This window comes from Trachemys scripta, chromosome 1 (assembly GCF_013100865.1).
Source record: "Trachemys scripta elegans isolate TJP31775 chromosome 1, CAS_Tse_1.0, whole genome shotgun sequence".
In the NCBI taxonomy this organism is placed as follows: domain Eukaryota; kingdom Metazoa; phylum Chordata; order Testudines; family Emydidae; genus Trachemys; species Trachemys scripta.
The window spans coordinates 143,906,134-143,926,467 of record NC_048298.1 but is presented as its reverse complement, the minus strand read 5'-3'; positions in this window follow the sequence as shown (position 1 = coordinate 143,926,467).

Below are 20,334 nucleotides of genomic sequence, written 5' to 3'. Positions count from 1 at the left end.
TGCCACAGCCCAGCCTGCCAGGTAAGCGGAGTTGCAAGCGCCTCTTGGCTGGGCCACCTGACCCGCTGCGCTGGGCTGCCAGGTGTCTGGTTTTTGACCAGAAAGTCCAATCAAAAAGGGAACCCACAGTAACCGGCCTCCGCCACCAGGGGCGGGAGGCGCAGCGACTGCTGCTGGAGCCTGGAGGAGCTGGTATCTGCTCCGCTGCTGACTCTTTACAGAGAGAGCCGGCTGGCTCTGGGACCCAGCTCCAGCCTCTCCAGCAGAGAGGTAGGTACCGGTGCCACCCCCACCCAGGGGGTGGGGAGAATCCCCACCTACCCCACTGTGCCTACCCCACTGTGCCCCGATTTCCCCAGCCCTCGCTCTGGAGACTGACCCCCCAAGCCCCATGTGCCTCGACTGGGGAGGCAGGCTGGCTCCACATCAGCTCCTCCCAGCCCAGCTCTGCAGGTGGCAGGTGAGTGTCGGGACAGGAGAGAGCGAGTGATGGGAGAGAGGAGGGAGCAGGGGGGTGGGGTCTTGGGGAAGAGGTGGGACTGGGGGCGGAGCCTCAGGGGAAAGCAGGGCCGGGTGTCCAGTTTTCAGCAATTAGAAAGTTAGCATCCCTATTGCTGCAGGGCCTCAGAGCCTAGCCGGGAGGGTTGGCAGAGCCAGGCCCTGGCTCCCTGCCCTGGGGAGAGGGAGAGGCCCACAGGGAGACCCTGACTGATGGGCTGGCACTGCTTCCCAGGCCTGCGCCTGCCACCATGACAGGGAGCGCAACACTGCCCTCCATCTCAAGTGTGAGGCCACAAATGCCCCCTCCAGTACCCCCAAATATCCCTTCCAGCACTCCAAGTACCCCCTCCCATCCCAGTGCACACACCCCTCCAGGAGCCCCCAAATACACCCTCCCAGCACACACACACACCTCCAGCCCTGCCAAATACTCCCCTCCATGTCCCCCAAATATTGCCTCCCATCTCAGTGTGCACACACCTCCAGCAGCCCCCAACTGCCCCCTCCCAGTATGCAAACATCTCTCCAGCAGCCCCAGATACCCTCTCCTGTCCCAGCACACGCACACACACACACCTCCGCCCCCCACACAGTGTCCTCTATTTGGGAACTTGAAATATGGTAACCCTAAAAGAGATGAGTGTGTCAAGTATAATAATGAAAGAGCTGCTTTGGTGCTCTTATTTTTTACCTGGAATCCATCACTTCAGTATCTTGTATCCCAACTGGTTGCTGTAGAAGTGGGGATGATAATTATATTGTGAGCTAAAATTGTGAGCAGGACTGGGAAATCGGGTTCAGATAAAGTCATGAACTGACTTATTCTTCAAGTTTATTTTTGTTATCTCACACACTAAGTCTGCTCTTTCTAACCTGAATCATGTCTAACACTGCAAACATTCAGGCATTTATGAAGCTTTTCAAACATCTTTGTGCTGGAAAGTGTAAGCTAGGTGGGGAAGGGAACTATACCAAACAGTGAAACACAATGTAGGGAGACTAGCAGGCTCAGGAGATTTGAATGGATTACCGAACTTTTCATTTCTAGGTTGCTGAGTCAAAACCAATCCTGGTTCATAGGGGATGTATGGAAACATTGGGGTCCATATGATAAAGAACACACATTGGTTTAGTAATTTAAATTAGCCAGTTATCCGTATCTCCTGAATGTGTTGAGTTTTTATCAGTGCTGCTATTGCAGCAGTGCCTAGAGATCCTAACTGTAGACCAAGCCCACATTGTGCTAGGTGGTTGTACAAACACAGAACAAAAGAGACAGAGTTGCTTAGCTAAAGTACAGACTGGAGAATTCTTATACAGGAAGTGAGGCTTCAGCTTGGCTTTTGGGGGCAGTAGTGGCTGGTGATTCCATGATATAATGGTGGGGGGACTAGGAACAATCAGACTCCTCTTCTCTTACTGCCTGTAGAATTTGAAGCTAGTTCTCCAGAGGGAGAAAGCTAGTGTTCACATGACCCTAGTGGGCCATCAAGCACATTCAGACTACCCTGCAGTGTTTGCCCTATTGGCCGGAGTTGCCAGCCCCACTAACACTTGTAAAAGGACTTTGGCAATGAAGTCACACTGGGCTGGTTGTCCACTTGAGCTCACTTACTCTCTTTTTCCTGTATGACAAAAAGGGCTGATGGGATTTTTGTGGAGCTTATTTTTTATTCTTCTCATCCCTTCGAAATATTTTGAGTTGCTGAATTTCTCATGATCCATTTCCTTGCAGCTAACAAGATTTATTTTTCAAGTGCAAATGAGACTGTGAAATCGTTTTAGGGAGTCAGGGCTGTTCTCCCTCCCCTGTCACCATAATTACGATTACTTTGCCATAACAATGCTTCCTTAACAGGAAGATGTGCGTGCTTTGAACATCCATCACTGCCACTAGTGATTTCTTTGGAGAAGATTGGAGAGGGCTGGGATAAGAGGGAATGTGTCTACTTTAACACTGACTCTTGTTGAGAGACATTTTATTGTTGCACACTCTCCCAGGCCATGTGTTTATGGGGAAAAAAATCTTAAAATATGCATTAAACAGAAATGAGGTGCTATAAGGATGAGAAATATAGGATGTGCTATGGCTGAATGAACCCATAATCCAGCTAACCTGATATGCGGTCCTGTTTCAGACAGATTCCTTTACCAGAGACTTCCAAGGAATGGGGAAATTTTCACAATGCACATAAGTCTAATGTTATGTGATGGGGAAGGTCCCAGTTAGTGATCAACAGCAATAAAGTCACTGCAGGCCTGTTTTAAAGGTTTAATCCTTTTTCATCTAGCTGAACTATTGGTTCAATAATATCCCGCAGCAGCAAGTTGCAAAAGTTAGTTCAATGTTGCATTAAAAAGTATTTCCTACCCTCCTGTGTTTGCATAATGAAAACAAATAAATTAGGGCTGTCGATTAATCGCAGTTAACTCACGTGATTAACTAAAAAAAATGAATTGCGATTAGTCGCATGTTTAATTGCACTGTTAAACAATAGAATACCAATTGAAATTTATTAAATATTTTGGATGTTTTTCTACATTTTCAAATATATTGTTGTCTGTGTTGTAATTGAAATCAAAGTGTATATTATTTTTATGACAAATATTTGCACTGTAAAAATGATAAAATAAATAGTATTTTTCAATTGACCTCATACAAGTATTGTAGTGCAATCTCTTTGTCGTGAAAGTGCAACTTACAAATGTAGATTTTTTTGTTGCATAACTGCCCTCAAAAACAAAACAATGTAAAACTTTAAAGCCTACAAGTCCACTCAGTCCTACTTCTTGTTCAGCCAATCGCTAAGACAAATAAATTTGTATACATTTAGTTGGGGATTGGTCCTGCTTTGAGCAGGGGGTTGGACTAGATGACCTCCAACCCTGATATTCTATGATTTGTGGGAGATACTGCTGCCTGCTTCATAAGAACATAAGAACGGCCATACTGGGTCAGATCAAAGGTCCATCCAGCCCAGTATCCTGTCTACTGACAGTGGCCAATGCCAGGTGCCCCAGAGGGAGTGCACCTAACAGTTAATGATCAGGTGATCTCTCTCCTGCCATCCATCTCCACCCCCTGACAAACAGAGGCTAGGGACATCATTCCTTACCCATCCTGGCTAATAGCCATTAATGGACTTAACCTCCATGAATTTATCTAGTTCTCTTTTAAACGCTGTTATAGTCCTAGCCTTTACAACCTCCTCAGGCAAGGAGTTCCACAAGTTGACTGTGCGTTGTGTGAAGAAGAACTTCCTTTTATTTGTTTTAAACCTTTTTATTTGTATTTACAATGTCACCTGAAAGTGAGAACAGGCATTTGCATGGCACTTTTGTAGCTGACATTACAAGGTATTCACGTGCCAGATATGCTAAACATTTGTATGCCCCTTCATACTTCAGCCATCATTCCAGAGGACATGCTTCCATGCTGATAACGCTCATTAAAAAAATAATGCGTTAATGAAATTTGTGGCTGAACTCCTTGGGGGAGAATTTTATGTCTCCTGCTCTGTTTTACCCACATTCTGCCATATATTTCATGTGATAGCCGTCTCGGATGATGACCCAGCACATGTTGTTCATTTTTACTCTTTCACTGATTTGACAAAACGCAAAGAAGGTACCAATGTGAGATTTCTAAAGATTGTTACAGCACTCGACCCAAAGTTTAAAAATCTGAAGTGCCTTCCAAAATCTGAGAGGGACGAGGTATGGAGCATGTTTTCAGAAGTCTTAAAAGCACAACACTCTGATGCAGAAACTACAGAACTCAAACCACCAAAAAAGAAAAACAACTTTCTGCTGGTGGCATCTGACTCAGATGATGAAAATGAACATGCGTCGCTCTGCACTGCTTTGGATCGTTATCGAGCAGAGCCCATCATTAGCATGGACACGTTCTCTGGAATGGTGGTTGAAGCATGAAGAGACATATGAATCTTTAGCGCATCTGCCACGTAAATATCTTGCAATGCCGGCTACAGCAGTGCCATGAGAACACCTGTTCTCACTTTCAGGTGACATTGTAAACAGGAAGTGCGCAGCATTATTTCCTGCAAATTGTAACCAAACTTGTTTGTCTGAGTGATTGACTGAACAAGAAGTAGGACTGAGTGGACTTGCAGGTGCTAAAGTTTTACGTTTTTATTTTTAATGCAGTTTTTTGTACATAATTCTACATTTGTAAGTTCAACTTCCATGATAAAGAGATTGCACTATAGTACTTGTATTAGGTGAACTGAAAAATACTATTTCTTTTGTTTTTTACAGTGCAAATACTTGTAATCAAAAATAAACATAAAGTGAGCACCGTACACTGTATTGTAATTGAAATCAATATATTTGAAAATGTAGAAAACATCCAAAATATTTAAATAAATGGTATTCTCTTATTGTTTAACAGTGCGATTAATCGTGATTAATTTTTTTAATTGCTTGACAGCCCTAAAATAAATCCAATAACTTGGCTGGGCTTCCCAATTCTCCTGAAACTCCTTTTACTTGAGAGTTGATAGATATAGAATTTTGTGCCATTAGACAGGAGCTAATGCCAACAGCAACTGCAGATCACTAATCTAGACAGTCACCCAACTGTAATTATTCCCAAGTAAATCATAAAACAGTTTATCTTCATAAACTATGTGCAGGTGAAATCTGTCATTTAGGCTAGTCTGGGACAGGTGTCACCATCACCTTGTCCAGCTTTTCAATGTTTGTTTGATTTTTACTTTTGCATTTCTCTACTCAACTTAAAACTAGCACTGGGATCTTTGTTACAGCAATGAACTAGGAAGGGTTTGCTCTGAATCAAGGGCCCTCTGACTTGGCATTGTTCTAATGAGTTCCTTGTGGAAATTGTTCATTTACATGCTAATGGAGTCTGCTCCAAGAAAGGTGTTACCTAACCCATTAGAAATACACAAAACAAATTAAATGAATTATATGCATGAAACGTTATTTGTTCAGGTGGCCAAAAATGAGAGAAAGAGAGATGGCACTTGAAATGATTGGAGACTGTTTATGGGGAAATGTATAAATTGATTTATGTTTGCAATGGACACACAAACCTCTCTCTGACTAGGAAATGAGAGAGTGTCAACTTGTCAGAAGTCTATGCTGGAAAGGAGAGAATTCTAATTTTGTACACCTCTACCCCGATATAACGCAACCTGATATAACATGAATTTGAATATAACGCAGTAAAGCAGTGCTCCGGGGGGGCGGGGCTGCGCACTCCGGCAGATCAAAGCAAGTTCAATATAACATGGTTTCACCTATAACGCAGTAATTTTTTTGGCTCCCGAGTACAGCATTATATCGGGGTAGAGGTGTATATTCTCTGCTCCATTTCTGATGCATATTGGACAGGAGAGGTGACCAAATGGAACCTTTCCATACCCTGCACAAGAAAGCCCTCAGGGCCGATGGGTAATTGTCAAACAACAGCTGCTGGGTTCTCACCAAAGAAAAAACAGCCACTCGACACAACCTCATGGTCAGTGGTATCAAAAACTGTTTGATGCATCTAAACGATTCCATATGGGACACCCAATGTTTTTTTCCATCCATAGAAGAAGGTCAACATCCACTGAGACCAATGCAGTCTTTGTGCCATGCCTCTGATGTATGCAGCTAGGCAGCTATGATTTTGTTTTTAGTGCACTTTCCCTTTGGGTTTCTAAGAGTCTACTGTCTGTGGAGGCAGCTGCCATTTTGTGATGCAGAACTGATGCAGCATGTTAAAGAGGAACCATATACACACTGTGCTCTCTCTTTGGAGACTTTACTTCTTTCTTGTTTTTGTCAATTTTTTTCCTTAAGTGAAAATAAAATTAAGTCAAACTGAAAAAAAAATAAGTTCATTCTTTATGTTGGGGAAAAATTAACAATATCCAGGACTACAGCTTGACAGAAGGGAATCAAAGAAAACTGATGACTCTTAAATTGCTTTGCCACAAGCAGCTCAATAACTTTCCCTCAAAAGGGAAGATTGGAGACAAGGGCTATAACTAGTGAGATTGTCTGCATCAAGAGATGACTTCATGAGCAAGGGCCTAAAAGCTGCTTATCTGAGAGAAGCTGGCAGCTTGCCCCCACTGCAGCAAGCTATTAACATTCTCAACCAACAATGGATTATGATTCTCCATTTGGCCTTGATTTTACAAGCAAGCTGGGGCCCCTTAGCACATCAGGAATTTTAGTGACTATAGTGTGTATTCTCCGAAGACCTATCGTGGCTGAAAGACAGAGAGAATAAAGGACCCTCTACTAGTTCCACTCACAAGAATTCTCTTAGCTCATGTGTTTTTGAAGCTAAAGAAGCAGGGATCTAGACCTGCTCAAGGGGGAGTTACATAATATGTCTTGTTTTATGCACCTCTTGATTTGTTACACTAATCATTTCCCCTGCCTTTTGGGACAAAAACTGCTGTTTGCAACATAGAAACCCAGTCTTTTACACCCCAAACCAGCTCTAAAATCTACAACTGTGGGTGGAGCATGTCTAGATAGGCAGGTCCCAGAACCTTTGTGGGGCTTTGCATTTCAACACTTGCTCTCTGAAAACAGCTTGTGCCTGTGGGAAGAGAATCTGAGAACGAATAGCATGAGAGCAATAAACAGGCCACTTGTCTTCAGTGTAATCACAGTCTAGCCTTCTGGAAGGGGTGCAGGGAGACTTAGTGGCTTTTATATATGTATTTAATGAAACATAGGAGACATTCCTTTCATCTGGACTGACTCATAATCTGAGGAGGATACAGAAAACAATCATATTCATGGACCATAGGAGCACCAAGAAGTGACCTCCCATAACGAAAGAGACAATTACTTTTACTTGGTTACAGATTTTTCTACCCTGATTTTGACTTTACTAGTATCAAAGACTAATTACCTAGGTCTCCTGAGCTGGTTCTTTAGCAATTCTAAATGAAAGCCACTCCAGTAGCAGTGATCCTTCTTTAGCTGCTCTTAGCCTTGAGCTGCTGTCAGAAAGAGGCTCAGTCTGTGGTTACATGAATGACAGGGACATTTTTTGCTCTCTGTGGCTGTGTGCTGGCCTGCTTGGCTTACTGCGTGGCCATGACACGCTGCAGTGTGTAGGGCCCAACAGCCACTGTCTAGCACCAAAGGCAAAGCTGCAAGGCAAGAACTAAAAAAAAACAAACCATCCACAAATGAAGGGACTGAATGACTCCAGGACTTGGTAATGAGTCACTGTGACCAGTTCATAGCACCATCCTGCAGTGAGCTAACCTTGTTACTGTCGAATGCCAGTCTGGTGGCCCTATATGACTTCAGTTGCGTGAGACCCAGTTCATTTCCTAGCACAGAGGTATTCAGACCTCAAAAGCCTCTCCCACAAATGGCATCAATTGCCCACCTTGCTGGCAATCTCAGCCAAATACCAAAGGGGCCATGGAGACTGAGTTCCTAAAGATGGCCCCACTAGGTCAACAAAGGCACATGGGCAGGGTAGAATGTGAATGAAGCTTGGAGTGTTTTACCTTAGGTACCATCAGTGTTTAGATACCACAGTGGTAGGTACCTTACATGGCTGTGATAGATACTAGCTGTGTAGATAGTCAGTGGGCATTAGTCACCAGGTTTCTCCATTCAGAACCTCACATTAGTGTGAGATTCACTAGGAACAAACTGAAAGGATTACAAATGGGCATGTTAAATGTAGCAGGCAGTCTGATCGTGCAGCAAGGCTGTAGCTCACGTGCACATACTAGTTACGCCAGGTCAATGCCCAAACTTTGCAACACTTAGGGCAGCTCTTTTGTGCCTTTCTTGAAAAGTAAATCAAAGTGAAATGAAAACAGCAAGCTAGAGTTGGGTCCAAGCCAGGCAATTCAGGTTAGGAATTCAACCCCCCAAGAAAGTGACAGTGTTCTGGCTCTGATCAGTCTTTGCAAAAATCCCAACCCAAGGCTTTGACCAAGGCTCACTATCAAGGAGTAGCTCAGGCCTCTTAAGGTCGAGTCCTGAATGGCATAGGAGGGCTCCTTGAATTTTCATTTCAGAACTGGGAAAATGGTGCAGGGTGTGACGTTACTCCATATTCTTTATGGAAATATGCTTATGATATGATACTTTACGCAAGATGGCTCATGTACGATATCATTGGAAAGGTTATAATTTACTGAATGTGATTATCCATTTTGTATGCCTGTATCATTTCTGTATCTGAAGTTAGGAATATTGGCCATGTATCTGTATTTCAAATGTGCTACTTTAGGTGTCACCCACAACTAGCCCTTCAGGTACAACAATGAAAAAGCCAGACAGGGCTGATGGCCCATTAGCAAAGACAATGGACTGTGAAAGGGCTTAGTCTTCCTTTGGACGCTCCAGATAGCCTACGAGTAATGGCTGTCACAGCCCCGCAGAGACATGGGTCTGAGTCACCTGGTACTGCCCCCCCGCCCCGAATTCCAGTGTTTTTCCACTGGAAGACAAAGGGTTCCCACCATACACAAAGCTATATAAAGCAGGGGAGTGACATCATCGTGGTTCTCCTCTGCCTCCCTGCCCAAAGAGACACAGTAAAACACCTGGAAACAAGAACTAAACTGGGGGGGAAGAGTTGAGCCCAGGCTAGAAGGTTGTCTAGCCTGTGAGTAATAATACCTGAAGTTTCAAGCGGCAGGCCAATGCAGCTGGCTTTCAAGAATCCCTGTAATCTGCCTGAAACAACTTTTAGGATGAGAAATTACTATTTGTAGCCAATTTCTTTAGTCAATCGAGCTTAGTTTGCATGTTTTGTTTTATTTGTTTAGTAATCTGCTTTGTTCTGTTTGCCATCCCTTTAACCACTTAAAATCTGCCTTTTATAGTTAATAAATTTATTTTGTTGTTAAACCCATTTTGTGCAATTTCTAACTGGGGTGGGGGCAAGGAGACGTGCACATCTCTCTTCATTTTGAGGAAGGGGGTGAATTTATGAGCTTGCACTGTGCAGATTTTTTCCATACAGTGCAAGACAATATACTTTTGGGTCTGCACTCTAAGGGAGGTGGGCACCTGAGTGCTGGAGCAAGTCCCTTAAGCTGAGTCTTCCCAGAGCTGATCTCAGTGTCTCTGTCTTTCTGCAGCAGGGTATGGCCGTGCCTGTGTCTGTGCTAGAGGAGGCTTAAGAGTCTGGCTCAGCAAGACAGGTTAAAGGGGGCCCATGCTGGCAGAACAGGCGAGCTCAGTGGTATCTCAGCACGTCAAGTGGCACCTTGAAAGGGGGCAACCTGTCACAGAGGGCAGTGGTTTGTTTATTATGATGGTATTCTTGATCATTGCAAATACGCCCAAAGTGTGCTAGCTTCACTGGGGCCAGGATTTCCCTCTAGGTGGAGCTTCCTGCAGGAATCCTGTTGGCTTTCCTCATTGTGTCTTCTGGAATTGCACAATATGCAGATCAGTGCAACAAGATCTGCCTTCCAAATCAGCTACCTTGTTCTGAAAAAAGCAAATCTCATGCTTTGGCTGTTCTCCTGCTTTCAGTGCGTTGAGGTTCCTGGATGGTGCCTCTCAGCAAATACGTGGTTCTGTGTCACCTGTGTAGCACTCAGTCCCTGAAAAGCACCCTGCCTGGGTCCAGCTGTACTTTAATCTCCAGGATGTCCTCTGACATTTTTAGCAAAAAAAGTGTTTGAGACTGCTTTGAGAGGGAGGCCACGAGCTCCTGCTCTGCCTCTATAATGTCCATTTTAAGCAGGCTTCCTGAAAGTTTTGGCTTTTGACTGCTGTTGGTCCTCTGGGGAAGTTACAAATCGTGGGGCCATGGTTACAAACAATACAAGAAACTGCCTGGCAAAAATATTTTAAAAAATCATTTCCTTCCTTTTTTAAAAGAGATGAGACACGTGGCTGGTGGGGGGCTCACTGCAATGCAGCCATCCCTTCACTGGCTCCATCAGGAATTGAAACAGCAGCCATTAAATGGTCCATAAGGAAGATGATATCAGAAGCGTCAAAACACTTTTAAAAAGTGAGAACCTCTGCCTCGCTCTGGCCGTGCTGCTTCCTCCTCTGGGTGGGAGCTAAACTGCAACAGATACGTCTTTAACAATTAACAGATATTGTATTTAACAAGAATAAAACTCATCACAATAGCTCAGCCCCAACAACAAGAGAGAGCTCATCTTGACTCAGACACAGAAAGCCAGAGTGTCACTGCAGTAAAAGGTCAGAATTCATCAGCGTACATATAAGACACCATCAGCCAGTTCCCCCAATTAACTTGAAGGCCTGGCTCAGAGAGCTATTACTGTTCAAATAGAAGGCTTCTCAGCAGGTAACAAAACAATTTCTCTTCCCAGTTAGCAGCTGCTTGTAGGCAGAACTGGCTTGAGGTAGGAACCCCCAAGTTAGTGGTTACTGGAACCTATATTCAGCTTCACAACTTCATCCCTTTACAAGTTCACTCGAGAAGATGGTCTGAGGAAGTATATGATTCTGATTGCATACGAGACCTACATTCATAAACCATTATAGGGCACCTTTTCAGACACATATGCAGGTAACCTTGTGCACCTGATTATTTACTAGCATCTAATACTCTGCCTCAAGGAGCTCAAATCTCTCTGAGCTGGGTGGGTATCTATTCATCTATTTCACGATACCCACTGATTCTTTGCTTGATTTTTATCAGCCCAGAAGCACTGACAGCAGAATTTAAATTATATATGTGTAAGGGGACTGTTGGCCCCTTACTAAAACTCAGTGGGGGTGTTTTGGTTGGCTAGCTCCCAGTACCAAAAGAAAGGGGAAGGGTCGATGGGAAATCAGGACCCTGAGACTGACAGTCCCCAGGAACAATGGGGAGAAGCCATTGCTTCAGGTCAGCCTGATTGACAGGGCGGGCAGGCTAATCAGGGAGTCTGGAGGTCAGGGGGGTCCCGTCCTCTGTATTAGCTGGAATTGCCTGGGTCAGACAGAGTGTGGCTGAGATAAGGAGAGAGCAGGAGCTGGAGCAGAGCCGTGCCAGCCAGAGAGAACCAGAGGAGCAGCCTGGGAAGCAGGTCAGTGTTGGGAGCAGAGCCACAGAAGCAGCCCAGAGAGCAGACCGGTGCTGGGAGGAGAATTGCAGCAACCAGAGCCAGAGAAGCAGCCCAGGAAGCAGGTCAGTGCGGGGAGAGCCACAGAAGCCAGGGCCGGATTAACCGTTTGTGGGCCCCCCATTGGGAGCAATGGAGCATGACATGGGGAGGTCGGTCCCCAGAGCAAGGGACCAGCCAGGGGTATTGGGGCATGGCAGAGGCAGCCCCGCTTCTCCCAGCCCAGTGCAAGGGCACTGTATACAAACCAGCAGTTGCCAGAGGCACACTGGGCCGCCCAGCCCTGCGCGGCCAGCATGCCCCTTCCCCTCGGGGGTGGGCCCATGCCGTGTCACACAGCCCCCAACTTCCTATGATCAGCAGCCCCCCCACAGACCCTCCACCACAAATGGACAGCGCCCTGCACACCACCACTCTTGCCAAGCACCCCCTCCATAACCCCACCACTACTGCCCAATGCACTTCCCCACAGCCCCACCACCACAACTACACAGCAGCCCAATCAGACCCCCCACTGATCCGCATCCCAATGCGGGCAGTGCCAGCTTATCAAGCAACTTCTGCAAGCGAGCATTTGGAGACTGTCTAAATGTGGAAGTATGTATAGCAGGGGTGAAGACCAGATGTTTGTTAGATACTGGCTTAGAAGTCACCACCATTACTGAGTTGCATTTTCAAAAATATTTGAAGGACAAGAGCTGACCATGCACAGCACACAATTTGTACATCTAACAGCAGTTAATGGACTGGCAATCCCAGTAGTGGGATGCCTCAAAGCAGAGATAGACTATATGGGCCAGACACTGCCAGGAAAATGCATCTTCTTCCTGAAAGACACAGCCTCTGAAGGGAGCCATATGGGAGAAGGAGTCCCAGGGATTCTCGGAATGAACACCATTGGTGAGCTGAAGGAGCTACTATTGCCAGGAGAAGGAACCAGGAGGATGAACTGTCATGGGCACGCTAAGAAGAATGCTTTGCTGAGTAGAGTACTGGCCCAAGCGGAGAGACAAAGCCATTCACTGGGCCCTGCGGGGCAGATTGGAAATGTTAAAGTGGACAGAAAACAGAAGACTGTTATTCCTCCTCAGAGAAGGAAGATTCTTGATGAACGCTGCTAAATACCAGGAAATACTAATGGATATCGAGTGTTTGTAGAGCCTACATCTGGGGCAAGCCTACCTAATGGGCTCCAGCCAGCCAATGTACTGACTAATGCCACCAAAGGAAGAGTACCGGTGAGTCTTCTAAACTCAAGTTTGAAGACTGTGGAGTTGCATCCTCGAACCAGAACCGAAGAGGTGCACTGGCCTGAGAAGGTGAGTCCTTAGGTGAAGGTAACATTTGAAGAGAATGGAAATGAGCTGCGAGTGACAAGGAAGGAGAAGGGAGGACGATTTACCTTTCCTCAAGAAAGATGTGGTGGGAAACTGCCAGTTCCAGTTCAAGCAGCACTCCAAGGGCTGATTCCTGCACAGGTGGCTAACTTAAGGGCGTTGCCAGAGAAGCATCAAGAAATCTTTTCTAAGAATGAGGTGACCAATTTCGATGACTGGGTCAAACGTGTCCATAACAGGCCAAAGACAGCCAGCGAAGTTGCTCCCAGTACAACTAAGGACACAGTCCAAAGTAGGAAAAGGACTTATGATCGCAAGTCCAGTGGGGCGCTCATCAGACCTGGTGACTGTGTACCAGTTCGTAACCATAGACACCGGGGATGTAATAAAATACAAGACAAGTGGGAGTTGAATCCCTACATTGGAGTCACTCACAACAATCCTGAGCTGCCAATTTACACTATCTGGGCTGAACGAGGAGGTCCTGAGAGAGTAGTACATAGAAACCAGCTAAAACATTGCACTCTTAGTCCAGTCAGGGACCATAGGAAGCATAGATCAGCATGCCCCGAGGAGACTGAAACCAACTGGGGGATGGTTCTAGTCCCACAAACCGAATACTGAGGGGAACAGAGTGGGGCAAATTCAAACCCTAATGAAAATGTCCAGATCCCTCAAATTGTCCTGGTGTTACCCAGGGACAGGGGAATAGAAAATATGGGTAATGAACCATCAGTCTTAAGAAGGTCCCAGAGAACTACGAAGGGTGACTGCCTGTTAAATTTAGAGATGATTATGTTATTGGTTCTATGTAGTGTTTTACTGAATATTGTCATGTATAGTATAAAGAAGTAGACATGGAATGTTAAATATCTTAAATGTTCTTTTGTTGATTGTTAATGTTTTTTTATATGACATGATGTGGGTATAAGTTGTTAATTTGGGGCTCGGGATGTATTGGTGTGAATATTGTGGCTGTGGCAGAATTTTAGTAAGGGGGAATGTAAGGGGACTGTTGGCCCCTTACTAAAACTCAGTAGGAGGTTTTTGGCTAGCTCCCAGTACCAAAAGAAAGGGGAAGGGTAGATGGGAAATCAGGATCCTGAAACTGACAGTCCCCAGGAGCAATGGGGAGAAGCCAATGCTCCAGGTCAGCCTGATCAGGGCCAGCTCCAGGCACCAGCTAAGGAAGCAGGTGCTTGGGGCAGCCAATACAAAGGGGCGGCACTCCGTCCGGTATTGGGGCGGCATGTCCAGTTCTTCGGCAGGAATTCGGCAGCGGGTCCCTCAGTCCCTCTCTTCCTATTTGAGCTGCCGCCGAAGAGGAAGACAGGGAGTGAAGGACCCGCCACCGAAGTGCCACCAAAGAATGGAGTGGCACGATTGAACTGCCGCCGAAGTGTCGCCGATCGGGGGGTTTTGCGTGTGTTTTTTTTTTTTTCGCTGCTTGGGGTGACAGAAAACGTGGAGCCGGCCCTGAGCCTGATTAACAGGGCAGGCAGGCTAATCAGGGAGTCAGGAGGCCAGGGGAGTCTGTGAGAGCTGGAATTGCAGCGTCAGACAGAGTGGGGCCGAGCTAAGGAGAAAGCAGAAGCCAGAGAGTGGCAGAATTTAATTCTCTGAGCTGCAATGGGGCCAAGACATCAGTGTGTCAAGAGATCCTTAGTGACAATTAGTGGTCAGGGCCTCAGTTTTATATCGGACCAGAAAGGTGGTAGCTCCAGTAGTACAGCACCCCCAGCATTACTCTGGGGAAATGATTAAATACTGAAACAGCACAGCAGCCCCTACTGAGCTATTTCCAATGGACTTGATTCCAGTTTGTGGAATAACTTTCCACCAGGAACCAGACTGAGACAACCTACAGATGTCAGCCCACCAAACAATCCACTGATGGTAACAGCTACTGTACTGGATTCAAACCAGTGAAGCTACTGGGGCAAGACTCTACTGCTCATTCTCAGTCCTCATTGACCCACTAGCTTTCCCTTTGTGTCACTCACAAATGTTGTGAATTTAGTGCTCCTCGGTGAGGGATTTGCTCACTCAAACCAGGCGTAAGGGTGGTAGAATCGATCAGTGCCAGCACGGTACTCAGGCTGCTCTCTTACAGATGAATGGCTTGCCACATATTAATGGAAACACTTGTTCTGTCTGTTGCTGAAATTCACATCTAGAATTGATCCTCTCTCCTGAAAACTAAGCTCCAAGCACTCTAGGCAAAGCTAACCCATCAACGGAGAGAGCGCAAATTGCACTAGCAAATGGGATCTTCATTACAAGTATTTTCTCACTATAAGGCTAAATTAATATCATACACTTCTTAGGGAAGAAGCAACAACCATCATTCTAATCAAATTGATGCTTAAAATAATCCACCACAATCTACAACGTTCCACTTAGTCAGGTAATGATCCCGTCCCTTTGTTCAGTCACTTTTACAGTATAAAGAGAATACCCAGTCTTTGAAGCTAGCAGCATTATCAGTTTGGTCCAGGTCCTTTCTAACAGACTGCGTTGCTTGCCTGGCTTTCTGAAGGTCATTGGTGGTGAGGCTTTATGTCCCAGAATCCTCAGTGTACTGCAGCAATCAGCTAAATGAGATAGTAATTGTAACAGGACTAATACTCTGCACGGCTATAATCAACCTTCCAGCTGAGGATTGCTATGCACTTTATCATCTTTAATAGACTATTATTTGTATTGCTTGTATAGCAATAGTGCGCTGGGAACTCTACAGACAGATATGACTATAAGGCCCCTGCTTCACAGAGCTTACCATCTAATTGTGCAATGTACAAACACATCCACACTGCTGTTATTGGTAGTGGAAAGAGACCAGTGCGAGGAGTAAGTGGGGAGCCAGGACGTGCAGTGTTTTGAAGACCAGGACAAGGAGTTTCAATTTGATGCAGTGCGTGAAAGGAGGCAAATGAGAAGAGCTGGATGGGAGCAGAGAAGCAGGTGAGGCAGAGGATTTTTGCAGTCGCATTTTGGAAGGGATGAAAAGGGTGAGGTGGGGGGTGTAAAGGCAGAAGGAAAGGGGCTCAATGAACAGAAGCATTTTAGAGTGGGAGTAAGAGAGGTCAGAAAACAGGAGAGATGATTGAGGGGAAGATAATGGCAGATAACATCACTTCAGTGCAGAAACCAGCTATATCATGGCAGGGGAACATAGGACTTAATCAAGTCTCTCAACAATCCTGAGAAATAAGTGAGCGCTCTGATCACCATTTTACAGATGAAAACAGGCACCGTGAGATGACGTGACTTGCCCAAGGTCACACACTAAGTCACTGACACACCTGACAACTGAGTCCTGATTCTATGCTCTTGCCCCGGGCCCCTCCTGCTCTAACCTCGACTGTGCTGCCTTTCTGTTAATGTGAATTAAAATTAAACTCACTCTCACTCCTTTTCCCTCCTTACAACTCAGATTTGCAGACCAGGGGGGATCCACAAAGGGACTTAGGTACTGTGACACTGAGCATTGTGGTGCCTGACTTTTAGACACCCAGAAAATCAATGGACCAACCCTATAATCCACAAAGCCTGAGTTAGGTGTCTAGGCTCCCTATACCAGGGAGAGTGAGGTGCCTAAGAACGTGATCCACAAAAGCCAGCACACCAAGAGGGGACCCACCTAACTTAGCCAATGGGAGATGCTGATCAGAGAGTTGTGTCCTAAGCTCCGCCTCCTCACGTGGCGGTAGGGCCCTAAATCTGGGCTGCAGGGAGGTGCCTATCTGCTCGTGATCCACAAACTGGGGGAAGATAGGAGCTCGGGCACTTGAAACAATACTAGTGAGGAGGTGCACCTCCCTTATGATCTTCAACCCAGTGGAGAGGGTACTCAGCCAGGATGTGGGAGACCCCAGTTCAAGTTCCCACTGCTCCTAAGGAAGAGATGGGATTTGACTAGGGCTTGGCTACCTCTCAGGTGAGTGCTCTAACCACTAGACTATAGTGTCATTCTAACCTGTCCTGGCCCAATTACTATTTAAACACTTATTTAAAGTGGAATGATGTCACTAGGAGGGTTTGAGAGAGACCCTCCCCATGAGAATATTCCATAACCCAGTGGTTAGGGCACTCCCCTGAGAAGTGGCTGGGCCTTGTTCAAATTCCTTTCCTCCCTTCCCCCAACAAAGAGAGGACTTGAACCGGGGCCTATCGCCTGCTGGGTCAGTGCCTCAGCCACAAGGTTAAGGAAAATTTGCTCCCCTTCCCCCCCCTCTGTTTTGAGTGAACTTGCCTAATGGGCCTGGTCTGGTAGGCAGCCTCTAAGCATGCCTACTGGATTGGGCCCTCACATACCACGTAGGCAGCCAAATGCCTATCTTCCTTGGGTCATTGATTGCTTGGGGACTTAGGTGAGAGAGAGGCAGCAGTGCACATGCCCAGAGGCAGAAACATCAGTGTGCAGGGAACTTCTACTGCCAAACCATAGGCGCCGAGTGAGTTCAGGCACCTACAGAGTTCCACCGCAGCCAAGCAGGAGTTTTGTGGATCATGGTGCTGCCTAAAAACAGGACTTTGGCACCTAAGTACCTTTGTGGTTTTCAGTCCTCGTGATTTGTGAGGCTCATGGAGATGGTAAAATATAAAATGGAATAGCCCTTAGCAGCAGCTCCCAGAGGTGAGAGAAACACTGTGGAGAGTTACCTCCATCTGGGAGCCCAACCTCTCTCCCTGCCACCTTGTCATAAGAACCTGGAGTACACAGTTGTGGACAACAGGACCCTCTGATTGTGGAAGATGGCCACACTGTACAGAAGCTGTCCCAGAAAGATCACCTATGTCCGAACTGCTGGGACACTGCTAATGAAAGCAACTGGTTGAAGCCTGTAACTCACCCACTTCACTCTAGTCAAGGAATCCTAAACAAAACCTGTCTGGGCCTCTGACTAGTGTCTCTGGCCAAAGTACTGATGTCAGCATCTGTCAGCAGTAGCTGATGAGTCTCACATTACCAGATAAATGAGGCTTTTAGGGAATTTTCCTCCATCCCATCCCACTTTAGCCTGGAGAGAAAGAAAGAAAGAGAGCAAGCCAGGCCATACTGTCTTGTGAGTATTATGGCTGGGTGGTTACAGCTCTGACCTGTAACATAGGCAACCCAGGTTTGGCTAGTCGTTATGGGCACCTAGCTTCTTTCTAGGCTGGACAATACACTCTGCCACTTACAGTGACCCTGTCTGGCTAGTTGAGGGGTAGGACTGATAGCCCAAAGCAATTCTGTTCCATTCCCTTTGGTTGCAACCTGGTGCCTTGATGTGGAGGAGAAATGGTGCTGTAGTCAGGCATATGGTATCCAACACCACGAATTAAGCAGCTTTCACCTCTCCTTTCCACAACCCTAATAGTGGTTTCATTCTTTGTTTAGTGCCATCATCACTTTGCTAACAGTCACATGGCTGGCTGGCATCTGAGGCCTGCAGGGATAGATCTGATACCACACGTGGTCCTGACTGACTAGAAATGTGAGGCCTAATGTAATCTTTTTTGACAGTTGCTGAAATGGAAATAATTACACAGAGCAACAGGATACTACTCAGGTAATAAATCTGTCTTACAGGAACACCTGCTACCCATCCCTTTAGCATAGCAATAGTAAGGTTTTTCTTGCAAGGAGGTGTCAAGTTCCAGGATTGGCCAAGGGGCAACTCATTGTGGAAAATGGATTGAGAGAGATGGGTATAGAAGTTAAAAAATAATCATTCCTTCATTCATCAAATGCCTCTTGGGATAGTAATCTGCTATCATCAGCTGTAAAGCATTTGAGGCTCTCTCAAAGTCACGTGTTCCCGGTGCTTCCGTCTTCAGTATTTCCATGCCCGAGGATGAACACGGTCGAGTCCTGCACCTGTGCAGCACACACCAGTTGCTGTGTAGACTGTGAATGAGTCTGTGCTGTTAGGAGAAGAGGGAATGACGACCTCTTGCTGTGGCTTTGCAGTGGCTTGGTTTTGTGGACCACTTTGTAAGCAAAAGATCCTCTCAAGGACCCATCTCTCTTCCGAACTCTACCACTGTTTGGTTCCCAATATATATTATTCTGTTCAACCACCAGAACAGCTGCCACTGGCCACTCACAGACCACAGTGTGATCCTCTTTGTCTTGTGGTGCAAGTGTGACTTTCTGAGAAAGAAACTTGAAACTGAGCACCCATAATGCAATGGAGAATGAAATGATGAAGATGAGAATGAAACAAGCCCCATTCTCCTAAAACTTGCCTCCAGACTAGAACCAAATTTGGAAATACAGGAAGCTTGAAGTGAGCGGCCTAAATTTGCAGACTCAACAAGTTTGCATAGTTCAGAGAAGCACTTGGACTCTTGGGTGTTTATCCAACCCAAAGCCCAACTCAGAACTGTTAGCACTGTAGACCAGGTCGGCAACCTGCGGCACGCATGCCAAACTGCAGGCTGTCACTGACCCCCAATTAGTCCAGCCCCTGTAGGCTGGGAAACAGCTAATTACAGCACAGGCAGGCTGATAGAACAGGTCTGCCTAGTCCAGGCCCTTAAAGGGCAGACCATCCTTTCACAGACAGACTTTATGGAGTGGAATTTCCTTAAGATTAGCTCCCTCTTCAGCCAATTCTGATGCCTCCACTTCTCAAAACAGCCCAAGACCATGTGCTTTGCTTAGCCCCTTATATCCCCCATACTCTAGAGGGTGCTGATGGCTGCTTGACTGATGAGGAAGGTGCCACTTTAGAATTTTTAGAAACATTTTTCTCATCATGAGTTTCATGCTGTTGAACAGGTTTTTTTTGGAGATACTTGGAGGTAAAGTGCCTCTACTCATTCCCAGAACAGGTGCAGTACGGGGGAGGACACAGTTCCCACAAACAACACCCAACAACGTGCCTCTCCTCCAGCTGGAAGAGACCACCTCAGGACTCCTCTGGCCTCTGCTGTGACAGGCAAAAATGGGGTTGGTGGTTCTCAGAACTGGGTACCAGAATTAGAGTGGGACCTCCCCTAGGGTTACCATTCGTCCGGATTCCCCCGGACATGTCCGGCTTTTTCGGGTTAAAAATAGCGTCCGGGGGGAATTTGTCAATGTCCGGACTTCCCCTCCTCCGCCCCCCCCATGCAGAGCGTGCGCGCGGCTTACAGAGCAGCCGGGGCTCCAAAAGCCAGAGCCAGAGCCCTGCTTGCACTTCCCCCTCCTCCCTCCTGAAACTTGACACCCCCCCTCCTCTCCCTCCCTCCCCTCAGTTCCCCCCTCCTCCCTCCTGAAACTTGACACCCCCCCTCCTCTCCCTCCCTCCCCTCAGTTCCCCCCTCCTCCCTCCTGAAACTTGACACCCCCCCTCCTCTCCCTCCCTGCACTCACAGATCCGCGGCTGTTCGTCTGGAGCTCCGACCCTGCTCCCCTCCCCCGCTGTCGAGCGCGCTGCTCTGCAGCACAGTAAGGGGGC